Raw genomic sequence first — 18,887 nt, forward strand, 5'->3', positions numbered from 1 at the left:
CTGGGTTACACCACTAATCTTTTGAACACACTGTACAGTATGTTATTGCCTGCACATCATTGTGTGCTGATGCTTCTTTTCCACTACATGAGTGTGTACATGTGCGTGTGTATTTGTCACTGTTCAGCTGTGTATGAGACAGAATAAAAGAGAGCAAAAGAGAGAGAGAGATCTCCTCCCCTCCAACCTGACCTGGCAAGGAGCAATTTACCAAGAATGCAGCAGAGAGGCCTAACAGGAAATCCCTGCTGTCTCACCTGCACTGGCCCACTAAGTTGTGATAGTACAGTAAAAATGACCTGCTAATACCATCTTAAAGAACTCACCACTGCCAGACACAAAAAACAAGGAGACAGAGATCGACAGAGGAGGAGAGAGGGACAGAAGGATGGAGAGGAGCACGGCTGAAGAGGAGAGATGAAAGAAAGGGTGAAACAAAGTGGATAGACATGGGAATTCCCTTGAGCATTTGCCTTGAGCGTATTAACAACACTGACACCCTGTTCCTCCGCTGGCTAGAACTACAACCCCATCAGTAGGTCTGTTACAGGAAATATTGTATGGCTTTATCAGCTGACACACATGCTGAGATAACAGCGAGCAAGTCAAGGTGATTAACCTCTCTCTTCTCCTTCAATTTCCTGTCCAATTTTCTTTTCCCTCTAGTCCCCTTCTTCTCAGTGTCTTCTTCCAACAACACCTCTCTCTCACACCACTACAACTACAGCTCTCTCAACACCTCATTCCTCCAGCCATGCTCCAAACTCTGCAGGAGTTTTCCTATTGCCGTTTAAAGGCGCATGTCGTGCAGCGAGACAAAGTGATGTGTCGGTGTGAGAAATTCCTCAAGTCCTTTAGGCCAGATTGTCTTTGGGACAGGCCCACATTTTCCAACAGTGAATTTGTATGTTTGTGTGTTTCAGTGTGGATTTGTATTTGTGTCTATATGAGAGAGATAAAACGCAAAGCAGAACTCCTACAGTCTCCAAGACAACCAGAAGACTTATTATGCCTGTTAAATTGGACACCAGGGAAGATATTCTGTTTTGCAATTACAATGTTTGTTCATGGGCTGCATGAAGGAAGAAGGAAAGAGGTAAGGAAGGGAGGTAAAGGTTCCCACTGTTATCCAGTCTGGCCCAGTTCAAATCCGAAAGGGACAATGGCGATTGCATTGAGGCGTTTCTCTGAATAGATGAATTAAAAACACATCTATATCACCCCGTCTTCCCCCAAAACCCAACTTAGGCTTTCCAGCTCCTCACTCAACACCATATCATTTAAAAAAATGACCTTGATATGTTTTCAAGATCCTGTGGTTGCAAAACTATTAATTCTTGGCAACATGTGGTATTTCTTTAAACGAATACAGTCACAAAATCACAACCACTCTAAAGCAACAGTTTCCTACATGCACACATGTATGTACCTGCAATTAAACATGGAAACATACACACACATGCATAAACACACTCTCATTCTCCTTGACTTCCTCTCTCATTCTTGTAATGACAGCCAAATGTGGATTCTGGACACTGGTTAGCAAAGTAAAACAGAGGCTTAAAGAAAACAACTTCTCTGTTTGTCCTCACCTCCCTTTTGCCTGCCTCACATTTCATCATAAAAGTTTTTCTGGCAGGCGAAGCTGCAAAGGTATTGGGCCCAACGTCGGCTCTGGGCCGCAATAAACAACATGGGGACTATATGAGTAGACCACAGTCAAAACGGCAGAACCAGAGACGATGGGGAGACCACAGCAAAGGCCTGGAGATGAACCAACACTTATACTCACACAGTAACAGTTGCACTCTCACTCACCCACTTGGCCAATATTGCCAGTAGACAAGTAGGTTGAGAACATTGCTAATATGATCACAAATCTCCTAACCAATCTCTGATCTTCATACATGTGAGCTTCACTCATTTTTTGTGTTGCTGTTCAAATAAGTTTAAATGTGTCTTCAGATGACAACACTGCTATAAAGTTCGTAAATCCCAAAAGTGGGTCTGGTGGAGTGTATCTGATGTCTGAAGTCAGGTCTCCTCTTGATGCTGCTGAACACTACACACAGCTGTGTGAGCTATTCACTTCTTTGGCTGTATGACATCCAGTCAGCCTGTATAAATACAGCAGAGGGCAGCCATTAGACTTAATTTATTTAAAGGTCTGTGCTGTGAAATTAATCATCTAAATTTATGACATAATATTCAACTAATTCATGTTTGTCTAGCCATTAATGTGGCCAAGTCTGGGTTGTATCTCAAATGAAAGGAGGCTATTTCATTTCAAGATGATGCTAGACCACCAGAGAGTCTCCCATACCAGTTATAATCATCTAAATATCTTTTTTCATTGAAAAATGTGCATCAAAGAAAAACCGACATATAATGAAGCAGGAAGAGAATGAATGTGGACTGCTGAGTTCAAACAGCCAGTTGCTGTTAGTTTTGCTTTCACTCTGGCTAATGTCTGTGTTATTAAAGATTGCTAAAAGGGAATGAAAAATTGGCTAATCCAGTTCATAAAAATTACACGTATATATTATATAAATTGTACAGCCTCCCACAGATGGTGTATATGAACATGACTGTGGGTAACTTTTCCTCACACAGATGTGAGAAGGAGTAGTGTTAAAGGATCCATAGTTTCCTGATGAGGCAATAGAAAACTTCCAATAGATGTCAGGAGGTCACTCTTGAAGGCTGTGAGGTTAGACAGCCTAAAAACCAATGTGGGATTATTTCATATAAGCACATTCATGCATGTTGGCGTGTGTGTGCACGCGCATAGGTGAAGGGGGAATTTGCAATGTACAATGTAAGACTGAAGCATTTCACTGAGCAACTATGAGCACAGCTCGGGGCTTAGTTAAAAGCTAGTGCTGGTTCTGGATTATCTCACTTCACACATATACTGTATCTACAAGCACATGCACACAGAAGATTTCCTCTCCACCTGAGCTGGACACACCAGACATGACGACACTGGGGCTGATCTGTGCGGAAATGAAGGACATCCCCTGTCCTGGGGCTTAGGCAGGGTGTCATTTGAGGTGTGTCATCAAAGCTGGGGATAAGGTAGTAGTCAAAGCTCTGATCAGAAATTGTATAATGGACGGATAACCTCAGGGCTGACTCTGGATAATAAGCGGATGTAAACTGCCTCACAGCAGGGGCTGGAGGGTGGAGTGCGGGGCACAGTCTCATTGTACGTTCCAACATCTGTTGATGAAACCATGGCAATACAGCTGTCTGGCCACAGGCTATAGAAGGAACATGGGAAAATGCAGATGTAGAAAAAAATAGACAAGGACACACACACACACACACACACACACACACACACAGAACTCCCAGAATTCACTGACAAAAGGATCTTTGTCAAAAGAATGAATGAATGTTTTCTGCCAAAGCATGAAAGACAATCATGCCATGCTTTTGGTATTGTATCAATGCATGGATATATGGCACAGAAAATGTAGGGGACTCGCCATGAGTACCATCATGTTAACCCTCACTGCACACAGCTGCCTCAATCCTCCATCCATCATCATTACTTCCTCCACCACTGATGGACTGACACACACAAGCACACACACAAGATACACACATGCACATATAAAGGAAGAGACGCTGAAGGCATTCCCCCTCATTAACACTTGCTCCTTCTTTGATTATTTTTCCTGATCATTTCCAGCACTGCATGCCAGTTGCTACATCCTGTTTCCAGGGAATCTATTTCCTCTCAAACCACACTGAACCATCACTCTAATAAACACATGGAGAATGACACAGGTCTACAATCTACAGTACAGTAGGTACACTGAAATCAGCTGGATTTCTGCTTGGTCAACAAGTGAAACAGTCTCTTCATGTTCTGTGTCGATCATTCTGCTGGTCCATCTAACACACTCAGGATCTTTTAGTCCAGAGAACGTGGATTTTAGCTCAAGGGACATTGGTTGGATGCACAGTATCAATATTTGAAATAGCCAGCACAGCACATCAGAGCTCTTTACTATATTCCTTACAAACACATTTGCAATTTAGCCTAAGACCATACAAATAACAGTCATATCTAGGTATGCTCTCAAAGTCAGCAGGGCAGGGAAGCTCCATTGGCTTGCAAATGAAAAGATTCAAGCATAGAAGCATGAAGATATTGTTCCATACGCTTGTTAAAATTGTTTCAACAAATACTGAACATTTATAAGTATACTTCAGTTCCCTTTGCCTTCTATAACACTGTAGACTACAGGTATGTGAATCATTCATGTTCCACTCCTTCTATGCTACTGTCTATACATGTGCAAGATTCAAATTTAAACTTGACAGCAGGCGTACTGCACCATAATATTTTGATTTTCTTTATTTATTGAATCATTCTGTAATAATATTATGCAAGGTCTGAGCTCATCACACGGACAAAACATTTAAAATGTATGATGAAATCTGAGCAGACAATGAAGCTAAATAACATTATTCTGCTAACTAAACCCAGGCTAGCTTCCTGCTGTCTTCTGTCTGCTGTGTATCATGTAAAACCTTGACTGGTGCTGCTATTTTGAGGATTTCGACTTTTTTCTTAATTATAATACAACTGTTGACTTTGTTTGGTTGCAATGTGGCATGGACGATTTCATGTCACAGTGAAAAACAGTTGAATTATATTAAAGACAGAATGTTTTTATTAGTGTCTATTCCCTTTGGATTATGTTCTACAGCAAAATAATTTGGGCATAAACCACCAATCACATCAAACATCTCTTAAAATAAATAATGTCTGAAGGAGAATCTTTTTGTTGGGATTCATTCATTCATTGAATCATCCACTCTGTACCACTAGGACTATTCATTGTGACACTTTACACATTTATTATACAACAAATCCTCACTTTGCCCGGATATGGATGTTAACACCCCCAAAAACCCTTTAAAACTGAGAGTCAGTACTATCTCAAAGTCATTGTTGTCATTGCACAAATAAATTGTGCTGAATAGAATTGGAGCCGAAATTAGGCAGGAGAGGATAAGAGAAGAGGCTCTACACTGAAAGGTTTCCTATTAACAAATATTGAATGATGTGGAAGTGACAACTCTTGTTTGCCTGAAATTGTGTGGCACTGCATGTTTGTGTAAGTTTATGTCTCTGTGTGTCAGTGTGTGTGAATGTGTCTATATGTGTGTGCATACAATTAAAGGGTTAAGTGGTCTGAGCAAAGCAGGGTGACCCTGAGGAGAGACAAAGTCAGAACAAAAAGAAAGCACTGCATTGTCTCTCGCTGTCTAACCAACCACTAACTGACAGCAGACCAAGAAAAGCTCTCCTTGTTGTTGTGTGTGTGTGTGTGTGTGTGTGTGTGTGTGTGTGTGTGTGTGTGTGTGTGTGTGTGTGTGTGTGTGTGTGTGTGTGTGTGTGTGTGTGTGTGTGTGTGTGTGTGTGTGTGTGTGTGTGTGTGTGATAATAAAACAAAATTTAAAATAGGCTAATCTGTTCTTTCAGATCATTTCTATTTATTGAAATGTGGTGATATCTGTACATATAGAGCCCCAGAGGCTCATTCAGACAAACTAATGTGACAGCTACAATTGTTAGGTTTACATTTATCTTCCAAAATGAATTAAGAGCTGCACAGATCAGTTCATTGGATCATTTTCTCCCTGGGATGTTGAAACAGGACTGCTGCTGTGAGATGGTCTCACCTGGCCAGCGGCTCCTCACATCACCGAATATGTTGCAGCAGATTTACAGGCATTATTTGGATAAACTGACCGCATATTGAGAATCTACATGGTTACTTTCTTGGCTGAAAAAACTGAATTTAATTTTAAATTTTAAATTTAAAAAAAAAAACTTACAATAAATTGACATATTAACAGTCCTACAGCAAAAATTATAACAGTCTGGCTCAAAATCTCTTCCATGATGCCATTGTCCTTAGCTATCCTTGCTGACAACAAGGAATACTGGGTAATGTAGGCAGCGCAAGAGCCCTCCTCTCTACGCCAAAACAGTGACAGAAAGTTGAAACTGAAAACCAGTGACACTGAAAACAACTGACAGCATAAAAAGAAACTGCCACTGAAAAAAAGACATGAAGAAAAAATAAAAGATTGTAATTTTTTTTTTAATGCCGTTGTTTTATTTTTCAGTGGAACTTTTTTTTCTATGCCAAAACTTAACTGTTCTGGCCCCATAACGATCTTCCTATAGACCTTCATGTGGTATAAATCACCACAAAAATGACATTTACCTTAGATGTCCTCAGACTTAACGTATCATTTGAGCTGAAGTATGCAGTATGTGTATTTGCATGGTAACACTAATGTGCATACTGTAATGTGCATATGCATACTGTCACACGTGTGTTTGTCTATCCCTTCGGTTGTGCACATATTTACCTCGTTCCCTGTGTAAACCATTAAAAGTCTCATCCCCGTTCTGACCCCTATAACTCCACTTTATGGCTTTTCCACATGGCCTCTGAAGAACTCGCGGGGGCTTTATGTTGGACTGTACCATGTTTGTTCTGAGGGGCCCCAATGCTTTGCTGCTCGCAATGCATCCCAAACCGCACCACCCCAAGAACCCTGCATGCTGTTGGGCCAGAGAATGGTGACCATGGTCAGTCAAGTTCAAATGAGGTTATATCATATCTGGTCTTCAAGGGTTGGGACCAAGTCCCATTGAATAGACCCATCACTAAAGGTCCAGGGTTTAAATGTGAAGTTGATTTTAGGAATCAGACTAAAACAGGACCTATTTTCTAGTTGCTTATGCAAACAAACTTGCTGTCTTCCTAAATGAGATCATCAGGTTGTCACCTACATTTAATGTGTCATACACCCTTCGTTGAAGCTGTTTTCAACAGACAGGAGATAAGAATGGACAAAGGAGATGAAAACTGGGGGAGTGAAGACAGATGGAGGCAGATATTATGAGGGGGAAAAAAATCTGGACAGAGGGAGCAAAAGAGAATGAGGCAGAAAGAAAGACAGAGTGAACACAGCAGGGGGAGAGTTCAGGGTGGAGTGTAACCAGGTTCAGACCACATCTTTTCTCCGCCTCACTACCTATATGGGCCATCAATCAGCAAAGAAGACAAGGAAAGATCAACAAAAATAGTCCAGGAGGGACCACAGCACACCGTACCTTCACATTGCTCACTGACAAAAGTCCACAGCCTTCTACAGCCATCAAGTAACTCCATTCTCTCACTTCTCACTTCCTCCTGTCACTCATATACCCTTGATTCTTCCCCTCTCCCAGTCCAGTTTAATTTTTATTTTGCTCTTGTTTTCCCTATTCATCGCCGTTGCTATGGGTGATGTTAGCAAGTAATTTTTGAATCATTTATGTCTTCTTCAAATCATTACAGCCCAACCTCAGAATCAAAACTCAATGGAGGTCCTCTAGCTCACATACTGCGAACGCTGGTGATGAAAGAGAACATAAGATATTTGAGTTCATATCTGAGCAAGTTAAGTTGAAACACCACAGTGTGTTCTCTGTAAACACAGACATGTTGCCACATTGCAAAACGTGCTGCTACTAACATTTCAGCTGGCATCAAGGGAGGAACAAAATATCAAATGTTCCATCGTTATTTATGTGCCTGATTCAGACTTTGACGGTCTGGATTTCCCCTGTCTGGGTAAGTGGCCACCTGCCAAATGCGCATCTCAAGTGATGAATATGTAAATCAAATCATGCTGACCTTTACAAAATGAAATATCTGCCAAAGATATCAAATATAATATGATTTGTTGCATCAAAAAATTGAAGGTAATAACTTAATTACCACTAAAGAAGACAGCAAAGGCAGATCACACAAAACACTCAGTGTTTCAAGTACCTCCACATAAATCTCTGAAGTACCTTTTATAACCCATGAGCCACAACACAAAGGCCCATTTTTTGCTGTAAGTGGGGTGCAGGATCCAACACAGATAGCAGGAGAGGTGTTGGGGCATATCGCACAGTATTATAAAACATAAAACAAATCCTGTAGGTTTGTTCACAACTGTACTCTGCATTAACACTACACTACAGCATTGTATTGCATACATTATATATTATATAATCATTTACTTACTTTTATGCAATTACTTGTGATTTTCTTATGGGAAATTTACCCTACAATGCACCCCCACAACACCCTCTTCTATAAATATTGGTGTTCATATTAGATTATTTTAAGCCTAGGCTGTATGACTATGGAAACACAGACAGTACAGGGAGCTGGGAAGAAATCTACTTTGAGTTGCAGTTATAGACAATTGTTGGCTTTTGGGGGAGGTTACTAGAAAGTAAAAACACTGAATTAATTTCGGTAACATGCAACCATTTGTTGTATAACTCTGGAGTTTATGCATTACTGTGGATTTTCCAGGTAAAGCTGAATGCTAAATGAATGTGGTTCGTCTTATCTCCGGCTCATGGAAAAGTATCATACTGTTTGAAAACCAAAATTACAGACAGGCTGTTCTTAACGTCATGGTCAGCTCCTCCAGAATTTCCAAGGTCACAGGAAAATATAAAGGCCTGAATGGGTTTCAGAGGGTCTATAAGTTTTGCTATGAAAACTGCCTGGGAGTCGAGTATCATAATTTGTTTGAATGTAAGATTGTAAGGGCAAGATTAGGTGCCTTCTTGAGACATATTCCGCCTTTTCAAAATAATTTATGTGAACTTCATTCCTGCCAAATGCTATTGATTTATCATGACTGTTATGTTTTGGGAAAAATGTTTCACTCCATATCATGCAACCATTGTCTTGAGTTAATAAAATCTGAACTTGAAGGAATGTTACTTTGATCTGTAATCTTAAATCGGATCAGTGTACACTCTGGACCTTAGCGTGACATAGAAACCAAGTGTGACAAAAAATGATGATTCCAACAAACAGGATGTTTTCATAAAATCAATTTGTGCGTAAGAACTGTTTACATGCAAATGGTAACAGGGTCCCATCATGAAATGATTGTCACTCACAAACTGTCTTTCAGGGCTCTGGCTTGCTCATGCATGTATGAAACTTGTTTTGATGAGAAAAATGACAAAAAAATTATCTCAACTTATAAAAAGCAGCTTAAATGTTGCAAATTTGGGGAAACTGGCATTATGCCCGTACGTATTAACAGAATCTAATTTGACCTCTTTTAGTATGAATTTCATTTTCAAAATTAGGTTCTCAAAGAAAAAGAAAAAGAAAAAGAAAAAGCGTCTGCAAACTGCTCTCCACTGGGTTTGTGGCTTGTTACTGTCTCTGGCTGGTTAAATATGCAGGAAGGTCTGATAGGTTACCTGATCTGCTGGAGTATAGTTACAGTCCTGCATTGTCCTGACTACGGCAGCAAAGACACATACACCTACTGTATTAAAGGGTTAAGTTTCCACAGACATGGGCAGTGAACTCACAATGCTCACACACAAGCGCACACTCATTATTTTCCACATTTTCGGTTATCTGGAGACGGATTCAATCACACCCATTTGGAAGCTGTCCTTAACTTTGACTGACAAATAAATACACTTCCATTTTCTCATTCCCTTTTTCACAGTGCCTGCTCTGTTCGGTGGCCATTCTCTTCTCAGCCCCATCCTGATGTGGATTGTTTTTAGAGACAAGTGTCTGTGAGATGATGATGCTTCTCTGGGAGGCATGTAGGAGTGGATTACTGTTTCTTTGTGCCTTTGTGTACCAATCACTGTCATTCATGATGAGACCCACCTGGCATACACACACACACACACACACACACACACACACACACACACACACACACATACAAACAGTACATGGGAATGGGTATGATGGGCCAATAGTCATAAGTGAGACAAAACGGAAATGTGGGGCGCTTGAGGAATTTTAATTGAGATGCGGGAAATCTGAAACAAACTGCTGAAGGGAGATGAAGTAATAATGTGAGTGGATGGAAGGAATGAGGTGAGAAGTGAGATCCTGTGAGAATGGCTGAGCTCTCTATCCAAATGATTGACAGACAGTAGAGGAATGCAGGGCAAAGCTGGCCTCAAATGCCCTAAATAGCTTTACTCATCTTCTGGTTTGCCCACTTAGACAAGGAAACCCTACCCTCTGTCAAGCAGAGGAAAAGGCCATTTCAATAGCAGGAAAAAGCTTCCCATGACTGGTGATGAGAGTTGAGCAATCACCTCTGACAGTGTATGTGTTTTTTTTTGTGTGTTTATATGAGTATGTGAGTTTGTGGTGATCAAGACTGTCAGATCTGATTACAGTCCGGCTGCCTGCGGGAAGTGAGAAAAAGGCAGGCTAGAAAGCACAGAGATGCCTCCCGTGTAGGGAGCATTATAATCAATTATCTATCATTGCCTTGTCATGTACGTACACGTTGATGCATAAACATACACACACACATACTGACATAAACATATATGCACACCCTTGTCCACTCATGGGCTTAATTTTCATTTCAACTTTGGAACGGTTCAAACTACTACAATTATAGTCTTCACCAGCAAAAATAATATGTTTTAATGCTATAATGTGTATGTGTGTAATACATTGCGTAAACGACTTTATGTGTAATCCTTTGAAACTTAAAATGACATCCTGACCTGGACAGTATTCAGAATTATATTCATAGAGGGGTATGTTAGCTTCAGATGTGATTTACGTGATGATCATGTTGATTAAGTTTTGTACATAAATAAAAAGTATCTAGACCCTGTACTCTGTGTATTTGAAAATGAATTAGATTAAATTGGCTTTCTTAATATATTAAGATCAATTATTATTTTCAAGGATTCATATTAAAGATGTATTCAACATTTGAACTAATTAGAACAAATGTTAAGACCTTTTTTGTAAAGCACTGCAGTCATCTTTTCAATTCAACTAAGATTCATGATTCATTCTTTGGGTTGGTAACCACTTAGCTAAACCTTGTCTTGCATCCACACACACTTACACACACAATATGACTGCCAGTAGGTGTGTATCATAGGTGTCATAATACCAGTACAAATGTTATTGTAATAAAAGAGTTGTCATATTGCCATTTACAGTATTGTAATGTGTTAACATATGCAGCAGCAACACACATGGCTGAAAGTGGATGTAACTTTGCTTCTGTCTTCACTGTGAAAGAGTCAGTTGTTTGAACTTTGACAACATTAACCACTTAGAGATAAGGAGCACAAGCTAAGCTCAGTAATGACATGTTTCAGCAAGTCAAATGTATAAATAACTGATTGAAATGTATCACTTATACTGGTATGCTGATGTCGCCATGTCAAAAGTGTAAACAATGGAGATGGAGAATTTTAGAGAACTAGAGATTAAAGGTTGTTCACTTTCTCACTCACTTGATAGAGTTAGTTGGGGGAAGACATCGTTAATATAAAATTATTGAGGGTGAAATGTCTCCTGGTCTCCCCATAAAATTATACCTATGGTGAAAAGGACACACATGCGTGCACACAAATTTCTTTATATGCCATTTCAGTAGGACACACAAACAAAAACATGTACTCACACAAAACCACCCACTGAAAACCAATTCCTTTTAAGTATGATGTATTCAGCTTACTGCGAGGGCCAAAATTCCTTGCACATGTATGGACAATTAGGCCTAATTTTGGCCCAAATTGCTTCCTGTAATGATGAGTGGACATAGTTAGCAGGCTGCTCTCAAATGCCGAACACAAAGAGATCTAAAGTATCAGTTCCAAGTCTAGAGAGTGATGTAGAAAAATGCTAAATTCTCCCCGCCCGCCTCGCCTCCCCACTCACATACACACCTCCATCTCTCCACATACACCCGCCTCCATCCCTCACAGCAGTGATAAAATCATTAGGGCCATGGAGTTTAGAAACTTCAAAGAAGGAAAAGCTGCCAGCTTTCTACAGCCTTCTGACTAAATGACCCGCCCACACGTACAGGCCCACTGGTGGACTAAAGGAGCCACACGCATTTTTTACGCCCACCTCAATGTCCATTAGAAAAAACAGAAAGAGAAGAAACCAAGGCAGCAAAAGACAGGATTATTTATGTATGGTTAGGATGACCATACATTTTTTCAGGACCAGTGCACATTGATGGTATCAGTGTTGATGTGCTATTAAAGTAGCTATCAAAACTGTATCTTAAATCAAAGCCAATGAGGCAAATATAAAAGCAAGAAAGAACACATGTAAGACGAGCATAACAGGAAACATACAAAAAGTGCAATTATACATCAATCTTTGTAATTGCACAGAAAACTGCCTTCACATATTATGTCCCTCACCACTGTTACTATTGTAGCCATGTACATACATCTTTACTTTCAGACAGCCTCATTTGTCTGACACTGTGTGTTTTTCAGGAAGCTCGAGTAGCTCAATGCATCCTGGTGAAAGTTTGCATCTGTGTGGGTGTATTTGTGAGTGTGTGTACTGACCTCTGTCTGCAGTGTATTGGCTCGTTGCTCCTTTGCGTTGAGAGACTCCTTTAGTACCTCGATGTGTTGCTTGCAGTCTGAGTTCTGATTGGTCAGTGTTTCTAGTTTGGTCTGCAGGGCCTGCATCTCTGACTCCTTCCTGTTCAGCTCCTGCTTCAGCTGCTCTATCTGGCATAAACACAGACGCACACATACATGTTTGTTATGAAAACCTCTTAGTCATCTTTGAGTGAACTGATACACTTGCAGATAACAACAACTTTCAACAGAAAAATTTGTTTTTTTTCTCAAGCAAACACATGCATGCACACAGCACGTACACACTCAAAGAAATATTGTTGGTTTTACTTGTGCATGCTGTACACATGATTTTAGATATAAAAGCAAATACCCTTCAATATGTGTACTATGACACAGATTTACTATGACAGGCAGGCACACACCTCATTTTAAGTTAGGTGACCAAATTCAGTACATCTTACTGAATCTGACCAGTTTCCTCTCTTTTTCATTAATTAACAAAACTTTCAGAACATGTGTTTTGAAAGCATACATTCTTTTGAATACAGTGAGATGCTTAGGCATGCTCTATAATATAGGAATGGGCAATACAGGCAAACTACCATGTGATTTTAAATCCCATCACAGCATTCAAAAATGACATAATGTGGTAAAAAGTAAAATACTGAATTGTTTTTACTATAATAAACTATGATTTTGGGGGAAAGGGGAGTCTGACATATTTAACATTTCATGCTGTGACACATTTTGGCAAAATGTAACTTGTCATAATTCATTTAGACATGACATTGTAAACTATAATATATCAATATGTTAATTGTGTCATGATACATTTATTTGGAGAGATGGTACATGATGATATTGAATTATTACCCAGTCTTACATTATCAGCTCTCACTCAGGGGATTGTGGGGTCTACTGTCCACTCCATGGACACACCAAGCAAAATAGCCAAAGGGTGAAACACTACATGCAGACAGAGTTATGGGAAGCAAAAGTGCACTCACATAGCTGACAGATTACAGATTGTTTTAAGGAGGCAATATAGAGCATGTCAGAAAAACCACAAAGGAAATCAAATGCACTAACAGAGGGAGGTTTCTATGCTGAGGCTAGCTACTGGTGCCAAAAATGCACAAAGCTGATTCGAAGAGAGATTTCTCTAATTGTGTGAGCAGGGTTGACCTCATAACAGGGGAATTCTGACTGGACCTCAGCTTGGCCAATCAATCTCTGGTCACAGAGTGAAAGGGAACAAGATAGCAGGGAGAAGAGGGGCAGAGTAATAGAAGACAAGGGGTCAAAAGGTGAGGAGGAGTCAAAAAAGTACTCAGTTGACATGATGAGAAGGGTGACAATGGTGAGAGGATGGAAAGACATGGAGAAAAGAAGTTAGGGAATGGGTAAGGAGAGGACTAGAAATAATATGATGAGGAGAAAGATCATTATGAATAAGAAAAGTGAACAAGGAGTTCAAATTCAGACTAATGAAAGGGGTACTTCTGCTTGTTCTGTGATCCAGGGCTGTTGGGTGGGGAGAAGGAAGGTGGGAGCTGGTCTGATGGAAGACACACATGGTGACAAGGCCTGCTCCTACAGAGACACAAAGAGACAAAGAAGACAGCACAGCGAGCCACTAAACTGTGACACACAGCCAGCTGGTGAAACCTACAGATTCCCAGCGTATTCAACCACGCTCCTCCACAAGCAGAGGCCTCTGAATGTTATGCTTGGTAAAGTTTTACAAGACAAGATTATCTGAAAAAATTAATTCACCTGCTCTAATGCCCACTTATCATATTTAAACAAACTGTCATGTTCTCAGAAGCCACTTTCTGGTGTTCGAGCTGATCAAAGCTCAGAGTGGAAACCAAAGAGGACAGGGATGCTGTCCTCTCTGGTTTCTCTGATCACTGTCTCACCTCAACACCAGTCACAACCACTGCTGAAAGGCCAGGACCCTAAGCACTTCAAGGATATAAAATGAATCTATGTGCCTGTGCATATCCGTGTGCATGGTGTGTTTCTGTGTTTCTGTGTGACTGTATGCAGAAAGATGAGACATGGGAGAGCGAGTCGGGGCCATCACTGTGATGTATATCATCGCAGGTCAGTACAAGTGAGGAGAGAGCTCTTTCCTCTGTCACTGTAAGCCCCATTCATAAAAAAACATCTCTTTTATGATTGCATCAGGAACTTCCTCAATGCAATGACAAACGGAGCCTACAAAGAGCACCATTAATGAACCAAAGAGAAAAACTGTTTCACATGAGGCACTTCTCATCAGCCTCAGCCATCATGGAAACTCAGCTAGAAACTCTCTGTAACCTTAAACTACATTTTTCAACGTGGGTCTTGCATTTTTGTTCATTGTGTGTGTGTGTGTGTGTGTGTGTGTGTGTGTGTGTGTGTGTGTGTGTGTGTGTGTGTGTGTGTGTGTGTGTGTGTGTGTGTGTGTGTGTGTGTGTGTGTGTGTGTGTGTGTGTGTGTGTGTGTGTGTGTGTGTGTGTGTGTGTGTGTGTGTGTGTGTGTGTGTGTGTGTGTGTTCTTGTCTGTGCGTGGTGTACATGACACCATTGCCTTCAGGCTAGAATTGAGTGTGATTGTGTGTGTGTGTATGTAAGTCTGTGCACTGGTGTACATGTGCCAATGGATAAATCAGTAAGATTGGTTCTAAGTTATGCTTTTCTTAAAGTCTTTCTGCTAACGGAAGGTAGGACAGTAAACAGACACACTGCACTGTGAGTTGATATAGTGCTTGAGTTAGCTCCTTCAGGACATTCAGCAGTAAGGAGAGCAATGCAATGCTCAGTCATCACTCAGGTAAGGTGGATAAGGCACACAATAACATCATAGGAAAGCAAGAAAACTTTTAAATCACTGGAATAACAGCCAAAGTAGATATAAAGGAACACATTTAGAAGTGTAGGAGTCCTTGGTATCCATGCAACACAGGAGCTTAAGAACCTCAAAAACAGCCAACATACTGTACTATTCAGTTTGGCATTAAAATCTCAATATATACTTAGATCCACAAGAGCATGCAATGGAGACAAGAGACATGCATATTACAGTTCCAGTTGTTATTTATTTTTTTAAGACTGACATGCATCACTCAGGTTATGCAATGTGGCGTAGTCTCAGGTAGCATGCAGAGGGTCTACCTTAGTCTTCATGAATTTAGAATGGCTCTTGTAGACTTCCACCTGCTTGAGCTCATCTTGTCTGTCGTCAGAGTGCAGCAGGCCGCTGGTCTTTAACATCTGGACCTCATCCTCTAAGTCTCGGATGTTTCTCTCCAGGGAAGAGATCTTGGTGTCCTGCACCAGCAACATAGGCAGGCAAAAAATTAGACTTGAGTTTTGGACTTTAATATGGGCGTACCTGTCTTACATGTTTTGACTAAAAAATGATTTTTGTATCTAGTGATCTATTAACTATTTATCCAAATAAATATGCATAAGAGTCCAAATACAGGAAGAGAGGTTGAAAAAATGTTGTTGATCTGAAGAAGAATATTGACCTGTTATTTTTACTTATCATCACATCAATTCAAGGAGGTTGTACAAAAGATAACTGGCAACTATATAACTAACTATATGACATTTATTAAAACTGAATGATTTGAGACACTGATTGAACTTTGGACTAGCAACAAAATAACCCATTGCAATATGGAAATATGAAAAACACAAGATCCCAAAACAGCACTAACAGCCCCAACAGCGTATTCAGAAAAGACCTCATGGAATTCTGTATCTAGATTATTAATGTATAGCCCAGTGTTTGACTAGAAAGCATGGAAAAACAGAGGCAATATCTAGGCAAGCAATTGTGCACAGCCAAGATGTTTTCCTTTGCAGTATCTATGAGGGAATGGAAGGGTCTGTCATAGACAGGTCCTGAGGTTGTTTGGCTGCATGAGTTCAGACATACGTTAAATGCTAAACCTTGGAACAGAAGAGAAAGGTAATTGAATAAATGGAAGCAGATTGCATGATGCCATCAGCACAAACCACAGGCAACATGTAAGCATCTGACCTCTATTACATCCTCTGACATCAGCCATGCCTAGAACACAGTGCTTCATGTACCATCCTGAACATACATATATATATATATATATATATATATATATATATATATATATATATATATATATATATATATATATATATATATACACACAATCAAATACACACGGAAAGAGTATATGCAAGGATGTTGATTTTTCTTGTTGACTCCAAAAACAGTCAAGGTGGGACATTCAGGCATCTGGTGGAATAGAGCCACCTTACCCAAAGCACACATACACACACATACAATACAATACAAAAGGCCCACCCAATGTCTATGCTATTGAATCATTTCCATTACTTCCCTTTGGTTTCTGTATGATAATAATTGATTGCTATCTGTTTCCACTCCAGAGCTAAAAGAGAAAAATATCAACCAGAGGAAGAGAAATAAGGCAAAACCAAAAGAAAACACAGAGTAAAATCAAAAACCAAATTCCGAACAATATGAATACATAATATTGACATATAATAATAATAATAATAAAATCTGCGCCTCAGAACCGCTGTAACATGAACTACATGACACTGCTGAATTCCAACCCAGGGAGGGATTTATGATAGGGATAGAGGAAAAATGTTGTATATTTGTAGCCCATGTTGAGCTGACAGAAGGATCAAGAGATCAGCACTCATTACTGTACCTGCCAGATAACGTCAGGATCAAAACAGAAAGGGGGGGAGGTGTTCTGTAATCACAAAGCGAAAATATACACCACTTAGAGACAAGCGGCATCACAGGCAACAAAGACACTGGAACAAGAAGGATCAACGTTACATGCTCACAGGACAAAGAACATGCACTATTCTCTTAGTTGTATCGATACTCAAATAGCAAAACAGGAGACAGTTTTATTTATCACCAATGCAGGGAAATATCTCGTCCACATCATCAGCATCACTGTTACTGTTACTGTATCTCTCTGACTTTTTTACTCTCTCACACCTTTCATATGTCTAATCCCTCTGGCAATGTTCGTTTTGCCGTTCCTAATTAATACAGTCAGGTTTTGCATTTAACACACTTTGGGCATCCTAGGCTAGCACATGTGCAGTTTGTTAATAGGCAGACAAATCACAAAGTATGTGTGAAAAACAACTGTGGTTTTGCTGTAAAGGAGCCACTTTTGGAACAAGAGTTTGCTGAATGAACACTAAATATGCGTTGTGTGTGGGTGTGCACGCAGACACATGTGGAGTCAACTGCATTTTTCAAAGCTCTGATGACTTCAAAGGGCTGAGATGAGAGTGAAAGCTTCCATATGTGACATTTGAAACAAATTGAATAAGTGCTCAAATTTGCATGGGCCAATAATGGACTTTACTTGGGCATGGCTGCCATACAGACACAAGGCAAGAGTAAGACAATGTTTCTTACATTGTTTGTGCATGTATGTTTTGTGTCTACATTTACAAATGAGCCATATCCTCAACTAGTACTAACATTACAGTAGTGCTCATCAATAATTTGTTGGTATGAAGGTGATATCAAACTAAACTAGAAATCATCCTGCAACTGGAAGAGCAAAGTACACTGCTGAAACAGGATAACAATAGCAGATATCAACTTTTTTTTCACAACGTCTACTGCAGCTTTAACCCTCACTGATCCCAAATTTGTTTGACAAATCAACACATTCTCCACAGCTGCTGGTGTTATAAAAATCAAAAACACTGATATTTATGAAGATGAGAACTGATACACACACTCACCCCATGTAGCAAATTATTACCTAAAATGTTGCCTGCTCTTGACAGTTCAAAATTCACAGTAAGTCCTACCTTCATATCAATAACAGTCTGCAGAGCCCTGGTCTTGGCCGGATCGGCCTGGAGCTGGTTCCGCCGATGAAGCTCCTGAGGAGGGACCCGGTAAAAATAAGCCTGGCGGCTCATCATCTTTAACACTCACTAACACCCACGGCTTCAGAGCCACTTAAAACGATACACTGTTGAGTCTGACCAGTCCCAGTTTCTATCCTCACCTGTCCTTTTTACTACATTGTTCTTAAGTTATCCTTTGTTGAAAAAATGCTGCATTATCCTCTACTATCACTAAGAAAATATTGTTTTTCAAATATACTTTTCCTATTATCTTTAAGCTAGTTCCTGGTTTGATGCTCTCCCGAGGACTTCTTACTGTCTCACACAGCAGACGCTTGTGTTTCTATACTGTGCTCTTTCTTTTTAGTCTTTCTGAGACACAGTCAGCTATAGGTCATATGAATCTGTCTCTATCACTCTTTTAATCTGCTATTTCTTATATCTCACTTGTTTTCTGTGTCTCTCTCGCAGATGTCTCTGGCACGCTAAAGCTCTTGCTGAGCAACACTGTCTGCCAGCACATGCGCTCAGTTTCTTCA

The 18,887-nt window shown here is 40.1% G+C and overlaps 1 pseudogene; it reads right to left on the bottom strand.

Annotated features, from left to right (window-relative positions):
- Window positions 1–18,887, bottom strand: part of LOC133987916 (ERC protein 2-like) — a 128,843-nt pseudogene that overhangs the window by 96,823 nt on the left and 13,133 nt on the right.

Source organism: Scomber scombrus, chromosome 10, assembly GCF_963691925.1.
Source record: "Scomber scombrus chromosome 10, fScoSco1.1, whole genome shotgun sequence".
Lineage (NCBI taxonomy): Eukaryota > Metazoa > Chordata > Actinopteri > Scombriformes > Scombridae > Scomber > Scomber scombrus.